The sequence below is a fragment of the Dermochelys coriacea genome, chromosome 3 (genome assembly GCF_009764565.3).
Source record: "Dermochelys coriacea isolate rDerCor1 chromosome 3, rDerCor1.pri.v4, whole genome shotgun sequence".
Lineage (NCBI taxonomy): Eukaryota > Metazoa > Chordata > Testudines > Dermochelyidae > Dermochelys > Dermochelys coriacea.
Window position 1 is genome coordinate 102416725 of NC_050070.1, and position 19039 is coordinate 102435763.

Consider the following 19039-nt stretch of genomic DNA (forward strand, 5'->3'; position numbering starts at 1 on the left):
ATTTATTCAACTGAATACTAAAAGTCAGTCGTCATCCTATTCCTATGTGTCGCCAAGTACGTTTTCTTGCAGAGGCTGTAAGCCACTGATGAAGTTGGTTAAAGCCTTGAGTCAGTTGGACATTTATAAAATGTCTCATGCTCTCATTAATGATTTGGATATAAGCAGGAGGCAGTTTTTATGTTGTGAAGATGCTAATTTATCTCTGCTGACTCCATGTCACTGCTGTGTGTGGCTTGTTAACTCCACTCTGGGGGTAAAGGAACGGCTCTTTAGGCGAGGGATGTATGGCTTGGGACAGAGAATTCCTACAGGGAGAGCCCTGAAAACTGCCAAGCCTTGGGAGAATGTTTGGAATGAAATTTATTATTAATTTCTTATTAAGCTCAGGCCTCAGGAAGAGGGAGAATTTCACTCTATACAGACTAAAGCAGGTAGGGAAGAACTGCCACCGAAATTGTATTAAAAAAACCAAACAGTTATTTTTGGAATTTGTAAATTAAACTTTTAGAAGTTTTTATTAACAAAATCCAGCTTAGTTCATGTTATACTCCATTAATTTGCGTGCTACTACTTGCATGCTCCTACTTCACTTACAGTTTAGCAAACCAGATAATAAGCAGTTATTGTTATTATACAGGAATATTGAAAACTAACGAATATTTCTCATTCACAACTTGCCTGTCCAGGGCATTTGTAGCAAGTGTGTGAAATCCAGATCCCTTGCTGCAAGTATGAAATATCTTAGAGGTTGTCTACATGAGAAATTTACTGGAATTGATATTCCAGAATGGCTAGCTATTGTACTTTAAATTCACATCTTACTTTATACTAAAATAATTTTCAAGTATAGACAAGCCCTTAGAATGTTGCTGTGACACAGAAGACAGTTCTGTGATTGGATTTTCTCCTGTAATGGAAAGGACAGTTTTCTCTCAAAACGGCAGGTGTAAAACCTTGGTCCTGTTGATGTCAAGGGCAGTTTTACCATTGAATTCATTGGCATCTGGATTTCACCTTAGTTTGTCTCCTTTTAGTGTCTATTATTATTATAATCCTCCCTTGTGTGAGGAACCCTTGTGCATATGAAAGAGTCTTATTTCTACTCAATATTTCCCCGAGAGAAAGGTTGGCCTTGAGGTTAAGGCACAGAGCTGGACGTTTCCTGTGTGAATATGGGTAAGTCAGTGCTGGTTTATTCTTGCTCCCATTAAAAGACAATGGGAGTTTTGCCACCAATTTAAAAAGTAGCAGGATTGGATCCTTAATCTCTTTGGTTGTGTTTTTCAAAGGAGCTTATGGGAGTTAAATGTCCATCTCCCTTTAAAATTCAATTTTCTTATCCATTAAATGAGCATAATAATATCCATTCCATATGGGTGTAGGAGGTCAGCTTTCCTCTCTCTTCTGCTAACTGTCACTGTAAGTATCAGACGACTGGGTGTTGTTGCTCATCATCTCTGTCATTCTAGCTTGTCGTTTAGCCACAGCAAAGATTTTGCTGTAAAGTCCTATTGTTGTAAAAAAAGGTATGAAATAAAGGAGAGAGGTTACAACCACCCATGTTTTGTTGAAGAGAATCTGACCGCTCCCTACACAGGGGAGGGCATTTACTAATTCTTGTATCCCTTTGTCATTAGCCCCAGTGAAGACAACAGAAAAACTGAATGCTATCAAAAATGTCCAGGCAACAATTATGAACATGCCTGAAACTGTCACTGTAAACTTGAGAGGTAAATTAAAGGATCAGTAACAGCAATGTAGCAATCAACAGAGATGAAACACAAGTGAAATATTGATGAATAACAACAAGATAATTCAAAAACTGTGGAATCTACAGAATGTTTCCCCAAAATACCAGCATGTTTCGACAGATCTTATACTGCTGAAGGGCAGCACGGTCAGACCCAAACACAAATCAGCACGTGCCAAGGAGGCGAGCAAAATATTTGCAGGAGAGTGAAGCTATTTGAAATAAGCAATCGTAATCATTGCCATTAGGTTTCCACCTAGTATAAGAATTGTCAGAAAACCAAGCACAACATACAAAGTGATGCGGATTCCAGAAGACCACGATGTTTTATAGCGGGATCCATTAATACTCTCAAAGCAATATTGTGCTTCTTCATTCTGAAGAAGCACTGAAGTCATGTTGTGCTTTTGTTGTTAACTACTCTGAACTTTTTAGTGTTTGCATTTGTATACCAATGGTGGTGATGTGGCACTGGTCGGTCAAGCTCTTCACTTTTTAAATCTTTCTGAAAAAGAGAATTGAAGTCGACATGACTGAGAGTACAATAATTCCAAAGTGTTGCATTTATGTCCATCAGTAGACTAAAAATGTGTATGTAACTAGGAACTAAATAATAGAACATAGCAAAATATCTGTTGTAACTACAGTTTTCAATGGCATTTTGAAATATGTAAACAAGTAGCAAAAATATTTTATAATTGAAAAGTTTTTCCTGTGGTATAATATAGAATTTATTTTTACCTATTCATATTTATTTACATTTCCTCGATGCCTGATCTTTCTGTTTAAGTCAATTGCAAAACTCCCATTGATGTCACTGTAGTTGGAGGGACTGCTAATGCCTTACCTTTTGAGAAGATTTTTTTTTCAGATAGAACCATGGATTAAAATGTGAATAGAAGGCAGGAGGAGATGCATGTTTTCAGTAGTCCTTTATCCTGAGGCTGTCTTAGCAATGTTAATGAGAAAGACTTAGAATCATAGAATATCAGGGTTGGAAGGGACCTCAGGAGATCTAGTCCAACCCCCTGCTCAAAGCAGGACCAATCCCCAATTTTTGCCCCAAATCCCTAAATGGCCCCCTCAAAGATTGAACTCACAGCCCTGGGTTTAGCAAGCCAATGTTCAAACCACTGAGCTATCCCGCCCCCCTTGCATGTTCTCCTCTCAAAAATGAGGGATGGTGTGAAGAGAAAAACAGCAAACACAAGGGAAATGTAGTGATCATCCCATAATGTTAAATCCTTCTGGCAAATGGTGTAAACACTGATAGATATGTAGAGTCTGAAAAAAACCCATCATTAAGCAATCTACTTTGATTCATCACAAGACAGTCCTTTAACCAGGTACATACTGTCATGCATATGTTTGAACTAAGTCTCATTATAGGGTCTTTCCTTTATTTTTTGAAGGCAAATTTAACTGGTTCCCACAGCAACCAGGTATTATCTCAGTATTATTACTGTAAATTGCTTTGTCAGTAATACTGGCTAAGGAAAAAGAGGTCATAGACAATGGTACGTGTGTTTAAAGAAAATCTATCCCACCTTTATTAATCTTGCAGTGGGTATTTCTCTCTCTCTCTCTCTCATATTTTAGCCATTTTTCCACACTCTGGGCTAAACTCGTTTCAGTCCTAAGAATGCAGCAAGGGTTGAAGCAACTTGTGTTATACCGATGTGTCTGTCGTGGTCCAGTGCAGTTCCTCTTCCCCACGGATTTCTGCAAGTGTAAAGTTGGTGGAGCAAGCTCTGAACCTGGCAGGGTTCATCTGCCCTGGAGGCCACTTGCTGGGGGACTGTGCAGCTGCTAGGCTGATGAGGGCAAAGGAGCTGTGGGCCACATATGATTTAGGTCCTGTCTTCCTCAATGAGTTTGAGTAGGTGTCGAGATGGCGCTTCCATTCCAAACCTATATTCTCCATGGCTTATAGGTTTCTCGGAAATGCAGGTCAATCCTTCAGTGGTGTTCAGGCCCTTAGGCCTGGTCTATATTACAAACTTTTATGTCAGTATAATTACATCGCTCAGGGGTATGAAAATCCACACCCCTGGGCTCCGCTGCAGTTAAAGCGATCTCACCCCTACTGTAGACAGGAGTAGGTCAATGGGAGAATTCTCCCATCAGCCTAGCTACCGCCTCTTGGGGAGGTGATTACCTACACCAACAGGAGAACCCCTCCTGTCCGCGTAGGTAGCGTCTTCTCTGAAACCTTACTTTCGCTCCTTGCCTCCCCCCCCCCCGGCCCCACCAGCAGGAGGATGTGCTGTTTTTAGCCCCCTAACCTCAGCCAGGAGGGTGACACACTGTTCTCCCCCTCCCCTGCCCCAGAAAGTTGCAGAGTCATGCCAGGGCTCAGTAGACAGCTTAGCTGCTGCTGGATCCTGGTCTGGAATATCAGCTGCTGGATCTGGAGCCCAAACTGCGCTTTGTTCAAAGTTATGAACATTTCAGAGTTATGGACAGCCTCCATTTCCAAGGTGTCCGTAACTCTGAGGTTGTACTGTTGTGATACATGAAGGCAGGGGAGAAAAGGGGGGAGTAGCTCCCTTTGATGGACACCCAGCCAGCCAGATAACTGTAAAAATCCCTCTTGGTCTGTTCTCTGCTTGCTTTACCTATAAGGGGTTAACAAGCCCATAGATAAAATAAAAGGACTGGGCAACTGACCAAAAGAGCCAATGGGAAGGTAGAACTTTTTAAAATGGGGGGGAAAAAACTTCCCTTTACTTGTTTGGGACCCTAGTGTTGCAGCAGTTGCTCTCTGGCTACAGAGCTGTACCACATCCCAGTTTGGGATTTTCACCCTTTGAACTCATTTATGGCCATGAAGTTAAGGGGCCATTACAATTGGTAAAGCAGCAATGGGAGGAGGTTACATCTTCTCCAGGAATTAACCTGCAAAACACCCTCAAGGACGCTCTAGCCCTTGCTTGAGAAAACCTACAGCAAGGTTGAGCAAAGTCTCAACAAGAGCAAAAAGCCTGGTATGATAAACATGCCAGAAAGCATTCCTTCAGAGTAGGTGACCAAGTCGTGGTCCTGAAAGTGCTCCAGGCCAATAAGATGGAAGTGTGGTGGGAGGGGCCATTTATGGTCCGAGAGCACCTGAGAGCTGTTAATTGCCTCATAGCGTTCCCAGACCCAACCCTAAAACCTAAAGTATACCATGTTAATTGTCTAAAGCCCTTTTATTCCCAAGAAATCAAGGTTCTCCAGTTTACAGGCCAGGAGAGAGACGATGCTGAGTGCCCTGAAGAAGTTTACTATGACGGAAAACACAATGGTGGCATGGAAGAGGTGAGCCTTTTCATTACCCTTGGCCGTAAGCAGCGACAGCAAATCTAGGAGCTGTGCACCAGCTTCACGTCAATGTTTTCAGTCACTCCAGGATGGACAGAATGAGTGTACTATTCCATTGACACAGGTGATGCTCGCCCAATTAGAACCCAACCCTACCAGATGGCTTCTCAAGTCAAAACCACAATAGAAAGGGATCAAGGACATGTTACAGATGGGTGTAATCCGCACCTCTGAGAGTGCATGGGCCTCTCCAGCTGGTCTGGTTCCCAAACTAAATGGGGAAATCTGCTTTTGTGTGGACTACTGTATACTAAGTGCTGTAACTTGCCCAGAAAACTATCCAATGCCATGTACAGATGAGCTATTGGAGAAACTGGGATGTGCCCAGTTCATCGCCACCTTAGACTTAATTAAGGGGTACTGGTAAGTGCCGCTAGATGACCCAGCCAAGGAAAGGTCAGCCTTCATCACCCATGTAGGGCTGTATGAATGTAATGTGCTCCCTTTTGGGCTGCAAAATGCACCAACCACCTTCCAGAGACTGGTAGATAACCTTCTGGCTGGATTTGGGGAATTTGCAGTCACCTACCTTGACAATGTGGCTATATTCTCAGATTCATGGGCAGAACACCTGGAACACCTCCAAGCTGTCTTCCAGCATGTAAGGGAAGCAGGATTAACCATTAAGGCAAAAAAGTGACAACTAGGCCTAAACAGGGTAACATATCTTGGACACCAGGTGGGTTAAGATACTATCAACCCCCTACAGGCTAAGGTAAATGCTATCCAAAATTGGCCTGTTCCTAAGTCAAAGAAGCAGGTCCAATCCTTCTTGGGCTTGGCCAGGTATTACCGATGATTTGTACCACACTACAGCCAAATTGTCACTCCACTGACAGACCTGACCAGGAAAAAACAACCAAATGCAGTTCAGTGGACTGAAAAGTGTCAGAAAGCCTTTAACCAGCTTAAGGCAGACCTTACATCTAACCGTGTACTGAGGGCCCCAGACTTCAACCAACCGTTCGTTGTAACCGCAGATGCGTCTGAGCACGGTGTGGGAGCAGTTTTAATGCACGAAGGACCATATCAACAATTCCATCCTGTTGTGTTTCTCAGAAAAAAAACTTTCTGAGAGGGAAAGCCACTGGTCAGTCTCAGAAAAAGAATGTTACGCCATTGTGTATGCTCTGGAGAAGCTACGCCCATATATTTGGGGACAGAGGTTCCACCTGCGGACTGACCATGCTACACTAAAGTGGCTTCACACAGTCAAAGAGACTAACAAAAAACTTCTTTGGTGGAGTTTAGCTCTCCAAGACTTTGATTTTAAAATACAACACATTTCAGGAGCCTCTAACAAAGTGGTGGATGCACTCTCCTGGGAAGGTTTCCCAGAATCAGCGGGTAAAATGTCCCTGCATTCTAAGTCATTATAGTCCGTGAAATGTAAAAAGTACTGTTTAGTTCTTCATGTAATTATTAGTAAAATTAGAGGTGCATGCATCTTATTAACTCTGTTTCCTAAACCCTAAAGAAATCCCAGCTGGTGTAGACCCGACCTGAACCAGGCTGGCCAGAACGTCTGTGATTTTGGGGGGCATGTGATACTTGAAGTTTGAGGGAGTAGCTCCCTTTGATGGACACCCAGCCAACCAGTTAGCTGTAAAATCCCTCTTGGTCTGTTCTCTGCTTGCTTTACCTGTAAAGGATTAACAAGCTCACAGGTAAAAGAAAAGGAGTGGGCACCTGACCAAAAGAGCCAATGGGAAGGTAGAACTTTTTAAAATGTAGGAAAAAAGCTTCCCTTTGTTTGTGTGTGTGTGTCTCTCCAGGAAAGAGGGGAACAGAGGGCAGCAGGAATGCTGTGTAAAGCTTGAACCAGGCGTAAAAATTCATCTTCTATACCTAGAAGAAATAATGTGCATAGGGAATGTTTAGTTAGATGCTATCAGGCTTAATTCTTATTTTGGCTTGTGGATCTCCTCTGTGCTAATCCCAGATGCTTTTGTCTGCTTGTAATCTTTAAACTGAACCCCCAAGAAAGCTATTCTGGGTGCCAGGTTTCAGAGTAGCAGCCGTGTTAGTCTGTATTCGCAAAAAGAAAAGGAGTACTTGTGGCACCTTAGAGACTAACAAATTTATTAGAGCATAAGCTTCCTTGAGCTACAGCTCACTTCATCGGATGCATCGAATGCATCCAATGAAGTGAGCTGTAGCTCACGAAAGCTTATGCTCTAATAAATTTGTTAGTCTCTAAGGTGCCACAAGTACTCCTTTTCTATTCTGGGTGCTTAATTTTTGGAAATTGCTCTTTTAAAATCTAGCAAAAGTCTAAGTTCCAGATGTATTTTCTTTCTTTTTGTTTTAATAACATTTACCTTTTTAAAGAAGGATTTGGATTTTTGTGTCCTAAGAGGTTTGTGCATATGCTGTTTGATTAGCTTGTGGCCACAGCTAATACCCTTTGTTTTCTTTCTCAGCTCTTTCTCTGGAGATGGTGGTGGGGGTGAGCGGAAAGAAGGTACCCCACAGGGAGGAATTCCCAAGTGCTCCTTCCTGGGTCCAAGAGTTTTTTTTGTTTTTGTTTTTTCATTTGGGTGGTGGCAGCGTTTACCAAGCCAAGGCCAGAGAAAAGCTGTAACCTTCGGAGTTTAATACAAGCCTGGAATGGCCAGTGTTAATTTTTAGAATCCTTGAGGGCCCACACTTTCTGCACTCAGAGTGAAAGAGTGGGGATTCAGCCTTGACAACTGTACTACCACTAGCCAGTTATTCTGAATTTTGGAGTTGTGCATATGATTTTTTCCTTCCTAAGTGAAATACATTCCACTTATCTTTATTGAATTTCATCTTGTTGAATTCAGACCTATTCTCCAATTTGTTGGTCATTTTTAATTTTAATACTGTCCTGAAAAGTGCTTGAAATCTCTCCTAGCTTGGTGTTATGAGCAAATTTTATAAGAATACCCTCCACTTCATTTTCCAAGTCATTAATGAAAATGGTGAATAGTACTGAACCAAGGCCTAACCCTTGTGGGACCCCACTAATATACCCTCCCAGTTTGAAAGCAAAGCATTGATAACTACTGTTTGAGTAGGGCCTTTCAACCAGTTGTGCACCCACCATACACTAATTTCATGTAGACCACATTTCCCTGGTTTATTTAAGAGACCATCATGTGGGATTGTGTCAAATGTCTTACTAAAATCAAGATATATCATGTCCACTGCTTCCCCCTTATCCACTAGGCCAAAGAAGGAAATTAGGTTGGCTTAGCATGCTTTGTGCTTGACCAATCCATTTTGCCTATTCCTTATCACCTAATTACTCTCTAGGAGCTTGCAAATCAATTATTTACTAATTTGTACTAAGGCTGTCAAGCAATTTGTAAAGTTATTCTTGATTTAATAGTGCAATTAATCGTACCATTAAACAATAATAGAATACCGTTCATTGAAATATTTGTGGCTCTTTTTTCTACATTTTCAAATATATTGATTTCAATTACAACACAGAATACAAAGTGTACAGAGCTCACTTTATATTTATTTTTATTACAAATATTTCCATTGTAACAATGATAAAAGAAATAGTATTTTTCAATTCCCCCCCCATACAAGTACTGTAGTGCAATCTCTTTATCATGAAAGTTGAACTTACAAATATAGAATTATGTACAAACATATAACTGCATTCAAAAATAATACAATGTAAAACTTTGTATTGGGGTATAGAACAGCTTCCGTATGAGGAGAGATTAATAAAACTGGGATTTTTCACCTTGGAAAAGAGGCAACTAAGGGGGGATGTGATAGAGGTCTATAAAATCATGAGTGGTATAGAGAAAGTAAATAAGGAAGTGTTATTTACTCCTTCTCATAATACAAGAACAAAGGGGCTACCAAATGAAATTAATAGGTAGCAAGTTTAAAACAAACACAAGAAAGTATTTTTTTCATGCAATGCACTGTCAACCTCTGGAACTCCTTGACAGAGGGTGTTGTGAAGGCCAAGACTATAACGGGGTTCAGAAGGGAGCTAGATAGATTCATGGAAGATAGGTCCATCAATGGCTATTAGCCAGGATGGGCAGGAATGGTGTCCCTAGCCTCTGTTTTCCAGAAGCTGGGACTGGGTGACAAGGCATAGATCACTTGATGAGAACCTGTCTGTTCATTCCCTTTGGGGCACCTGCCATTGGCCACTGTCAGAGGACAGGATACTGGGCTTGATGGACCTATGGTCTGACCCAGTATGGCCATTTCTTATGTTCTTTAGAGCCTACAAGTCCACCCAGTGCTACATCAGCCAATCGCTCAGACAAACAAGTTTGGTTACAATTTGCAGGAGATAATCCTGCCTGCTTTTTGTTTACAATGTCACCTGAAAGTGAGAACAGGCGTTTGCATAGCACTGTTGTAGTTGGCATTGTAAGATATTTACATGCCAGATGCACTAAAGATTCATGTGTCCCTTCACCTTCAACCACCATTCCATAGGACATCGGTCCATGCTCATTGATAACGATCCAAAGCAGAGCAGACCAATGCATGTTCATTTTCATCCTCTGAGTCAGATGCCACCAGTAGAAAGTTAACTTTCTTTTTTCTGGTTCGGGTTCTGTAATTTCCACATCTGAATGTTGCTCTTTTAAGACTTATGAAAGCATGCTCCATACCCCATCCCTCTCTGATTTTGGAAGGCACTTCAGATTCTTAAACCTTGGGTGTAGTTATGTTTAGAAATCTCACATTGGTACCTTCTTTGTGTTTTGTCAAATCTTCTGTGAAAGTGTTCTTAAAATGAACATGTGCTGGGTCATCACCTGAGGCTGCTAGAACATGAATAGATGACAGAATGCGGGTAAAACAGAACAGGGGACATACACTTCTCCCCCAAGGAGTTCAGTCACAAATCTAATTAACACATTACTTTTTAACGAGTGTCATCTGCATGGAAACATGTCCTCTGGAATGGTGGCTAAAGCATGAAGGAGCAAACGAATGTTTTGCATGTCTGGCACGTAAATTCCTTGCAATGCCGGCTACAGAAGTGCCATGAGAACACCTATTCTCACTTTTAGGTGACGTAAATAAGAAGCAGGCAGAAGTATCTCTCATAAATGTAAACAAACTTGTTTGTCTTAGTGATTGGCTGAACGAGAAATAGGACAGAGTGCACTGGTAGGCTGTAAAGTTTTACATTGTCTTGGGGTTTTTTGCGCAGTTATGTAACAACAACAAAAATTTACATTTGTTTAGATCTACACTTTCACGATAAAGAGATAGCATAACAGTACTTGTATGAAGCAAATTGAAAAATACTATTTCTTTTGTTTATCACTTTTATAGTGCCAAAATTTGTAATAAAAATAATATAAAGTGAACACTGTACACTTTATATTCTGTGTTGAAATAGAAGTCAATATATTTGAAAATGTAAAAAAAATCCAAAATATTTAATAAATTTCAATTAGTATTCTATTATTTAACAGTGCAACTGATAATGATTAATTTTTTAATCACAATTTTTTTTAGTTAATCACGTGAGTTAGCTCTGATTAATCAACAGCCCTAATTTGTACCAATATCTTTCCAGGTATTGGAGTTAGACTGACTGGTCTATAATTCCCTGGGTCCTCTTTGTTCTCCACTTTAAAGATAGGTACTATGTTTGCCTAGATATGAAAATCCACACCCCTGGGCTCCGCCGCAGTTAAAGCAATTTCACCCCCGCTCTGGCCAGCAGTAGGTCGATGGGAAATTTCTCCGATCAATCTAGCTACCCTAGCTCAGGGAGGTGGATTACCTAGACAGGGGAACCCTGCTCGTCTGCATAGGTAGCATCTTTTCTGATGCTTTTCTTTCACCCACCCACCCCCCGCCAGCAGGGGGACATGCTGTTTTTACCCCCCGTCCCTCAGCCAGAAGGGAGACGCACTGTTTTTACTCCACCCATACAGACCCACACATACCCCTCTGCCCCCAGAATGGGACAAAGTTGCAAACTTATGCCAGGGTTCAGTAGGGAGCTTAGCAGCTGCTGAATCCTGGCCTGGAGCATCAGCTGCTGAATCTGGATCCCAAACTGCACTTTGTTCAGAGTTACAAACATTTTAGAATTATGGACAGCCTCCATTCCTGAGGTGTACGTAACTCTGAGGTTGTTCTGTACTAGCCAGTGATTCTGCATTTTGTAGTTGTGCATTTGATTTTTCCTTCCTAAGTGAAGTACTTTCCACTTATCTTTACTGAATTTCATCTTGTTTAATTCAGACCAATTCTCCAATTTGTCAGTCATTTTGTATTTTAATACTGTCCTCCCAAAGTGCTTTAAATTCCTCCTAGGTTGGTGTCATCGAGACAGAGATGAAAAACAAGTGAAATATTGATGAATAACAACAAGATAATTCAAAAGAACTGTGGAATCTACAGAATGTTTCCCCAAAATACCAGCATGTTTCGACAGATCTTATATTGCTGAAGGGCAGCACAGTCAGACCCAAACACAAATCAGCACGTGCCAAGGAGGCGAGCAAAATATTTGTAGGAGAGTGAAGCTGTTTGAAATAAACAATTGTAATCATTACCATTAGGTTTCCACCTAGTGTAAGAATTGTCAGAAAACTAAGTACAACATACAAAGTGATGCGGATTCCAGAAGACCACGATGTTTTATAGCAGGATCCATTAATACTCTCAAAGCAATATTGTGCTTCTTCATTCTGAAGAAGCGCTGAGAATCCAACCCCCTGCTCAAAGCAGGACCAATCCCCAACTAAATCATCCCAGCCAGAGGCTTTGTCAAGCCTGACCTTAAAAACTTCTAAGGAAGGAGATTCCACCACCTCCCTAGGTAACACATTCCCGTGCTTCACCACCCTCCTAGTGAAAAAGTTTTTCTTCATATCCAACCTAAACCTCCCCCACTGCAACTTGAGACCATTACTCCTTGTTCTGTCATCTGCTACCACTGAGAACAGTCTAGATCCATCCTCTTTGGAATACCCTTTCAGGGGGTTCAGTTTAAAGCAGCTATCAAATCCCCCCTCGTTCTTCTCTTCTGCAGACTAAATAATCCCAGTTTCCTCAGCCTCTCCTCATAAATCATGTGTTTCAGCCTCCTAATCATTTTTGTTGCCCTCCGCTGGACGCTTTCCAAATTTTTCCACATCCTTCTTGTAGTGTGGAGCCCAAAACTGGACACAGTACTCCAGATGAGGCCTTACCAATGCCGAATAGAGGGGAACAATTATGTCCCTTGATCTGCTGACGATGTTCTACTTAATACAGCCGAAAATGCTGTTAGCCTTCTTGGCAACAAGGACACACTGTTGACTCATATCCAGTTTCTCGTCCACTGTAACCCCTAGGTTCTTTTTTGCAGAACTGCTACCTAGTCACTCGGTCCCTAGTCTGTAGCGGTGCATGGGATTCTTCTGTCCTAAGTGCAGGACTCTGATGTCATCAGATTTCTTTTGGCCCAATCCTCTAATTTGTCTAGGGCCCTCTGTATCCTATCCCTACCCTCCAGCATATCTACCACTCCTCTCAATCTGCAGACTTGCTGAGGGTGCAATCCATGTCATCTTCCAGATCATTAATGAAGATATTAAAGAAAACCAGCCCCAGGACTGACTCTTGGGGGACTCCGCTTGATACCCGCTGCCAGCTAGACAGGGAGCCATTGATCACTACCCGCTGAGCCCGACAATCTAGCCAGCTTTCTATCCACTTTATAGTCCATTTATCCAGCCCATACTTCTTTAACTTGCTGGCAAGAATACTGTGGGAGACTGTGTCAAAAGCTTTGCTAAAATCAAGGAACAACATGTCCACTGCTTTCCCCTCATCCACAGAGCCAGTTATCTCATCATAGAAGGCAATTAGATTAGTCAGTCATGACTTGCCCTTGGTGAATCCATGCTGATTGTTCCTGATCATTTTCCTCTCCTCTAAGTGCTTCAAAATTGATTCCTTGCGGACGTGCTCCATGATTTTTCCAGGGACTGAGATGAGGCTGACTGGCTTGTAGTTCCCAGGATCCTCTATCTTCCCTTCGTTAATGATGGGCACTACCTTAGGTTTTTTCCAGTTGTCCGGGACTTCCCCCAATCGCCATGAGTTTTCAAAGATAATGGCCAATGGCTCTGCAATCACATCCGCCAACTCCTTTAGCACTCCCGGATGCAGCTCATCCGGCCCCATGGACTTGTGCTTGTCCAGCTTTTCTAAATAGTTCCGAACCACTTCTTTCTCCACAGAGAGCTGGTCACCTCCTCCCCATGCTGTGCTGCCCAGTGCAGTAATCTTAGAGCTGAAGACAAAGGCAAAAAAAGCATTGAGTACATTAGCTTTTTCCACATCCTCGGTCACTAGGTTGCCTCTCTCATTCAGCAAGGGGCCCACACTTTCCTTGACTTTCTTCTTGTTGCTAACATACCTGAAGAAACCCTTCTTGTTACTCTTAACATCTCTTGCTAGCTGCAACTCCAGGTGTGATTTAGCGTTCCTGATTTCATTCCTGCATGCCCGAGCAATATTTTTATACTCTTCCCAGGTCATTTGTCCAATCTTCCTCTTCTTGTAAGCTTCTTTTTTGTGTTTAAGATCAGCAAGGATTTCACTGTTAAGCCAAAGCTGGTTGCCTGCCATATTTACTATTCTTTCTACACATCAGGATGGTTTGTCCCTGTAACCACAATAAGGATTTTTAAAATACAGCCAACTCACTTTAAAATACAGATCACTCTTCCATCTTGTTGATTGTTTCAGACCCAGTGCCCACTCTTCAATTAATTTAAACAATGTGATAGCGTTTAGTGATATTTATTAAAGCATGCCAGAGAGGAGTCATCTTAGAGATGGAACAAAGTAGATTGGCAGGGCTTAGGTGAGGTCTTTATGCCAGGTATTTGGAATTCAGTTGAGCAGAAATAGGTGACTTTTGATATTTTTTTTCATAAAAAGTAATAAAAATGGCTGTCCCATGTTTCTGTGCTAACATACGCTACATAAATTCTGTATGCTGATTGTGAATTTAATATTTCATTTTGATTAGCTATTTTTTAATGTTGCTATTTGTATTGTTTTCTTTTTCTTACAGTTGAAATGTTCAGGATAACCCAGTATTATCCACTAGATGGCATAATAGTGACATTTTAATGCTCTCCTCTGCTAGATGAAGATCTTGGGCTTGATTTTGCTCTCACATTGGTTTTACACCAATCTATCCCACCTTTATTAATCTTGCAGTGGGATATTTTTATTTCTCTCTCTCTCTCTCTTTCTTTCCCTCATATTTTGGACATTTTCCCACACTCTGTGCCAAACTCTTTCCAGTGCTAACAATGGAGTAAGGGTTGAGGCAGTTTATGCCATCCCAATATGTCTGCTGTGGTCCAGTGCAGACCCCAGTGCAAATTAGGGGGGCCTAAATTATACTCTAGTTACCATGGCTTCTATGGGCTTCTGGCTTTGGAATAGCCAGGGTGCAAAACTTAATTACACCTGGCCAGGCTGCCAGAATCCCCCCTCCCTTCTCTGGCCTATCCCCAGCCTGCCCCAGAAGTTCCCCTGCCCCATTGGTTTTGGAAGTGTAAAGTTTGTGGAACAAGCTCTGATCTGCCCTGGAGGCCACATGCTAAGGGACCGTGCAGCTGCTGGGCTGGTGATGGCAAAGGAGCTGTGGGTCACATATGTTTAGGTCCTGTCTTCCTCAATGAGTTTGAGTAGGTGTAGAAGTATGGTTGAGATAGCGCTTCCATTCCAAACCTATACTCTCCATAGCTTATGGGTTCCTCAGAAATGCAGATTGATCCTTTAGTGGTGTTCAGGCCTTTAGGCCTGGTCTATATTATGAACTTATGTTGGTATAACTAAATCGCTCAGGGATATGAAAAATCCACACCCCTGGGCTCCACTGCAGTTAAAGTGATCTCACCCCCAGTGTGGCCAGCAGTAGGTCTATGGGAGAATTCTCCATCAACCTAGCTACTGCCTCTCGGGGAGGTGGATTACCTACACCAACAGGAGAACTCCTTCTATCTGTGAAGGTAGAATCTTCTCTGAAACCTTTCTTTCAACCCTTGACCCCCCACCCACCAGCGGGGGGACATGCTGTTTTTACCCCCCTCCTCCAGCCAGGAGGGGGATGCAGTGTTTTAACCGCACTCCACCCCGCTGGGAGGCAGACAAGCTGTTTTCACACACAGCCACTTATTCTGCATTTGTTAGTTGTGCATTTGATTTTTCCTTCCTAAGTGAAGTATTTTGCACTTGTCTTTATTGAATTTCATCTTGTTGAATTCAGACCAATTCTCCAATTTGTCAGTCATTTTGAATTTTAATACTGTCCTCCAAAGTGCATAAAATCTCTCCCAGCTTGGTGTCACCAGCCAATTTTATAAGAATACCCTCCACTCCCTTTTCTAAGTCATCAATGAAAATGTTGACTAATACTGAACCAAGGCCTAACCCTTGCACGACCCCACTAGATATACCCTCCCAGTTTGACAGCAAACCATTGATAACTACTCTTTGAGTAGGGACTTTTAACTAGTTGTTGACTCACAGTATAATAATTTAATGTAGACCACATTTCCCTAATTTGTTTAAGACACTGTCATGTGGGATTGTGTCTAAAGTCTTACTAAAATTAAGTATATCATATCCACTACTTCCCCCTTATCCACTAAGCCAAAGAAGGAAATTAGCTTGGCTTGGCATGCTTTGATCAGACAAATCCATTTTGCCTATTCCTTACCACCTTATTATCCTCTCGGACCTTATAAATTGATTGCTGAATAATTTGTATCAATATCTTTCCAGATATCGGAGTTGGACTGATTGGTCTATAATTCCCTGCGTCCTCTTTGTTCCCCACTTTAAAGAAAGGTACTATGTTTGTCCTTCTCCAGTGTTCTGGGACCTCACTCGTCTTCCAGGAGTTCTCAAAGATAATTGCGAACGGTTCTGAGATTGCTTCAGCTACTTCCTAAATACCTAAGATGAACTTGAATATATCTAACTTATCTAAGGTTTCAGAGTAGCAGCCGTGTTAGTCTGTATTCGCAAAAAGAAAAGGAGTACTTGTGGCACCTTAGAGACTAACAAATTTATTAGAGCATAAGCTTTCGTGAGCTACAGCTCACTTCATCAGATGCATTTGGTGGAAAAAACAGAGGAGAGATTTATATACACACACACAGAGAACATGAAACAATGGGTTTATCATACACACTGTAAGGAGAGTGATCACTTAAGATAAGCCATCACCAACAGCAGGGGGGGGAAGGAGGAAAACCTTTCATGGTGACAAGCAGGTAGGCTAATTCCAGCAGTTAACAAGAATATCAGAGGAACAGTGGGGGGTGGGGTGGGAGGGAGAAATACCATGGGGAAATAGTTTTACTTTGTGTAATGACTCATCCATTCCCAGTCTCTATTCAAGCCTAAGTTAATTGTATCCAGTTTGCAAATTAATTCCAATTCAGCAGTCTCTCGTTGGAGGCTGTTTTTGAAGCTTTTTTGTTGAAGTATAGCCACTCTTAGGTCTGTGATCGAGTGACCAGAGAGATTGAAGTGTTCTCCAACTGGTTTTTGAATGTTATAATTCTTGACGTCTGATTTGTGTCCATTCATTCTTTTACGTAGAGACTGTCCAGTTTGGCCAATGTACATGGCAGAGGGGCATTGCTGGCACATGATGGCATATATCACATTGGTAGATGTGCAGGTGAACGAGCCTCTGATAGTGTGGCTGATGTGATTAGGCCCTATGATGGTATCCCCTGAATAGATATGTGGACAGAGTTGGCAACGGGCTTTGTTGCAAGGATAGGTTCCTGGGTTAGTGGTTCTGTTGTGTGGTGTGTGGTTGCTGGTGAGTATTTGCTTCAGATTGGGGGGCTGTCTGTAAGCAAGGACTGGTCTGTCTCCCAAGATCTGAGAGAGCGATGGCTCGTCCTTCAGGATAGGTTGTAGATCCTTGATGATGCGTTGGAGGGGTTTTAGTTGGGGGCTGAAGGTGATGGCTAGTGGCGTTCTGTTGTTTTCTTTGTTGGGCCTGTCCTGTAGTAGGTGACTTCTGGGTACTCTTCTGGCTCTGTCAATCTGTTTCTTCACTTCAGCAGGTGGGTACTGTAGTTGTAGGAATGCAAGATAGAGATCTTGTAGGTGTTTGTCTCTGTCTGAGGGGTTGGAGCAAATGCGGTTATATCGTAGCGCTTGGCTGTAGACAATGGATCGAGTGGTATAATCTGGATGAAAGCTAGAGGCATGTAGGTAGGAATAGCGGTCAGTAGGTTTCCGATATAGGGTGGTGTTTATGTGACCATCGCTTATTAGCACCGTAGTGTCCAGGAAGTGGATCTCTTGTGTGGACTGGTCCAGGCTGAGGTTGATGGTGGGATGGAAATTGTTGAAATCATGGTGGAATTCCTCAAGAGCTTCTTTTCCATGGGTCCAGATGATGAAGATGTCATCAATGTAGCGCAAGTAGAGTAGGGGCATTAGGGAACGAGAGCTGAGGAAGCGTTGTTCTAAGTCAGCCATAAAAATGTTGGCATACTGTGGGGCCATGCAGGTACCCATCTCAGTGCTGCTGATTTGAAGGTATACATTGTCACCAAATGTGAAATAGTTATGGGTCAGGACAAAGTCACAAAGTTCTGCCACCAGGTTCCTCTGATATTCTTGTTAACTGCTGGAATTAGCCTACCTGCTTGTCACCATGAAAGGTTTTCCTCCTTCCCCCCCTGCTGTTGGTGATGGCTTATCTTAAGTGATCACTCTCCTTACAGTGTGTATGATAAACCCATTGTTTCATGTTCTCTGTGTGTGTGTATATAAATCTCTCCTCTGTTTTTTCCACCAAATGCATCCGATGAAGTGAGCTGTAGCTCACGAAAGCTTATGCTCTAATAAATTTGTTAGTCTCTAAGGTGCCACAAGTACTCCTTTTCTTTTAACTTATCTAAATATTCTTTAACCTGTTGTTTCCCTACTTTGGCTTGTGTTCCTTCCTTATAGTGGTTAGTTTTTACTGAGTTGAGTATCTGGTCACAATTAACCTGTTTAGTGAAGTCTGAAGCAAAATAGGCATTAAATACCTCAGTTTTCTGGATTTCATCAGTTATTATCTCTCCTTCCCTGCTAAGTAGAAAACCAACACTTTCCTTTCTCTTTCTCCTAATGTATTTAAAGACCCTGTCTTGTATGTCTCTTGCTAGGTGTAACTCACTTTGTACCATAGTCCTTCTGATTATGTCCCTACATGCTTGTACAGTTATTTTCTCCTTAGCAATTCATCCATGGTTCTCCTTTTTTTAGGCTTTTTTTTTTTATTTCAGGTCATTAAAGAGCTCCTAATGGCTCTAATGCCCAGGAGAAGAAGAGAAGAGCCAGTCCACAGCTATTTTAGAGACACTTCCAAGCAGATCCAAACCCCAGGAGAACAGGCGGAGAAGATTCAACTCCTTTCCCCTCCAAATGACAATTGCCAATATTATAGATCTCAGCTGAAAGCAGGTAGAGGAGCCTGTCCACATGTATTATTGTTTCCTAGTGAGGATATCAATGACCGTAATATTCTTATCACTGCCTTTTTAATTTTTAGAATATTTAAAGTGTTCATTCACAGTCTGAAGTTAGAGTCCAATATCTGCTATATATAAAAAAGAAAAATAAGAAAAACCCTTCCACCTATATGTTTTGCTTATGTAAATACGACAGAGTGACATAGATGTTACTTAACCTGTGAGCTCTTCAGGGCAGAGACTGTTTTTTGTTATGTGTTTGTGCCTAGCACTGAGGAGTCCTTGATCCCTGCTTGGAGCCCTTAGGTGCTACCACAATACCATCATACTAAGAAGAAGTTCAAAAACTTAGAAGAAGAAAAACCCAAACAAATGAAAAAATATTAGCTGAAGTTCTGATATCAATACTCATTCCACATCACTCTTCTAGCTCTTTGACTAG

General features: G+C 41.8%; 1 pseudogene; it reads right to left on the bottom strand.

Annotated features, from left to right (window-relative positions):
- Window positions 1-1389: 1389 nt before the first annotated feature.
- LOC119852974 lies at window positions 1390-18312 on the bottom strand (annotated as a pseudogene).
- Between the last annotated feature and the right edge of the window lie 727 nt (window positions 18313-19039).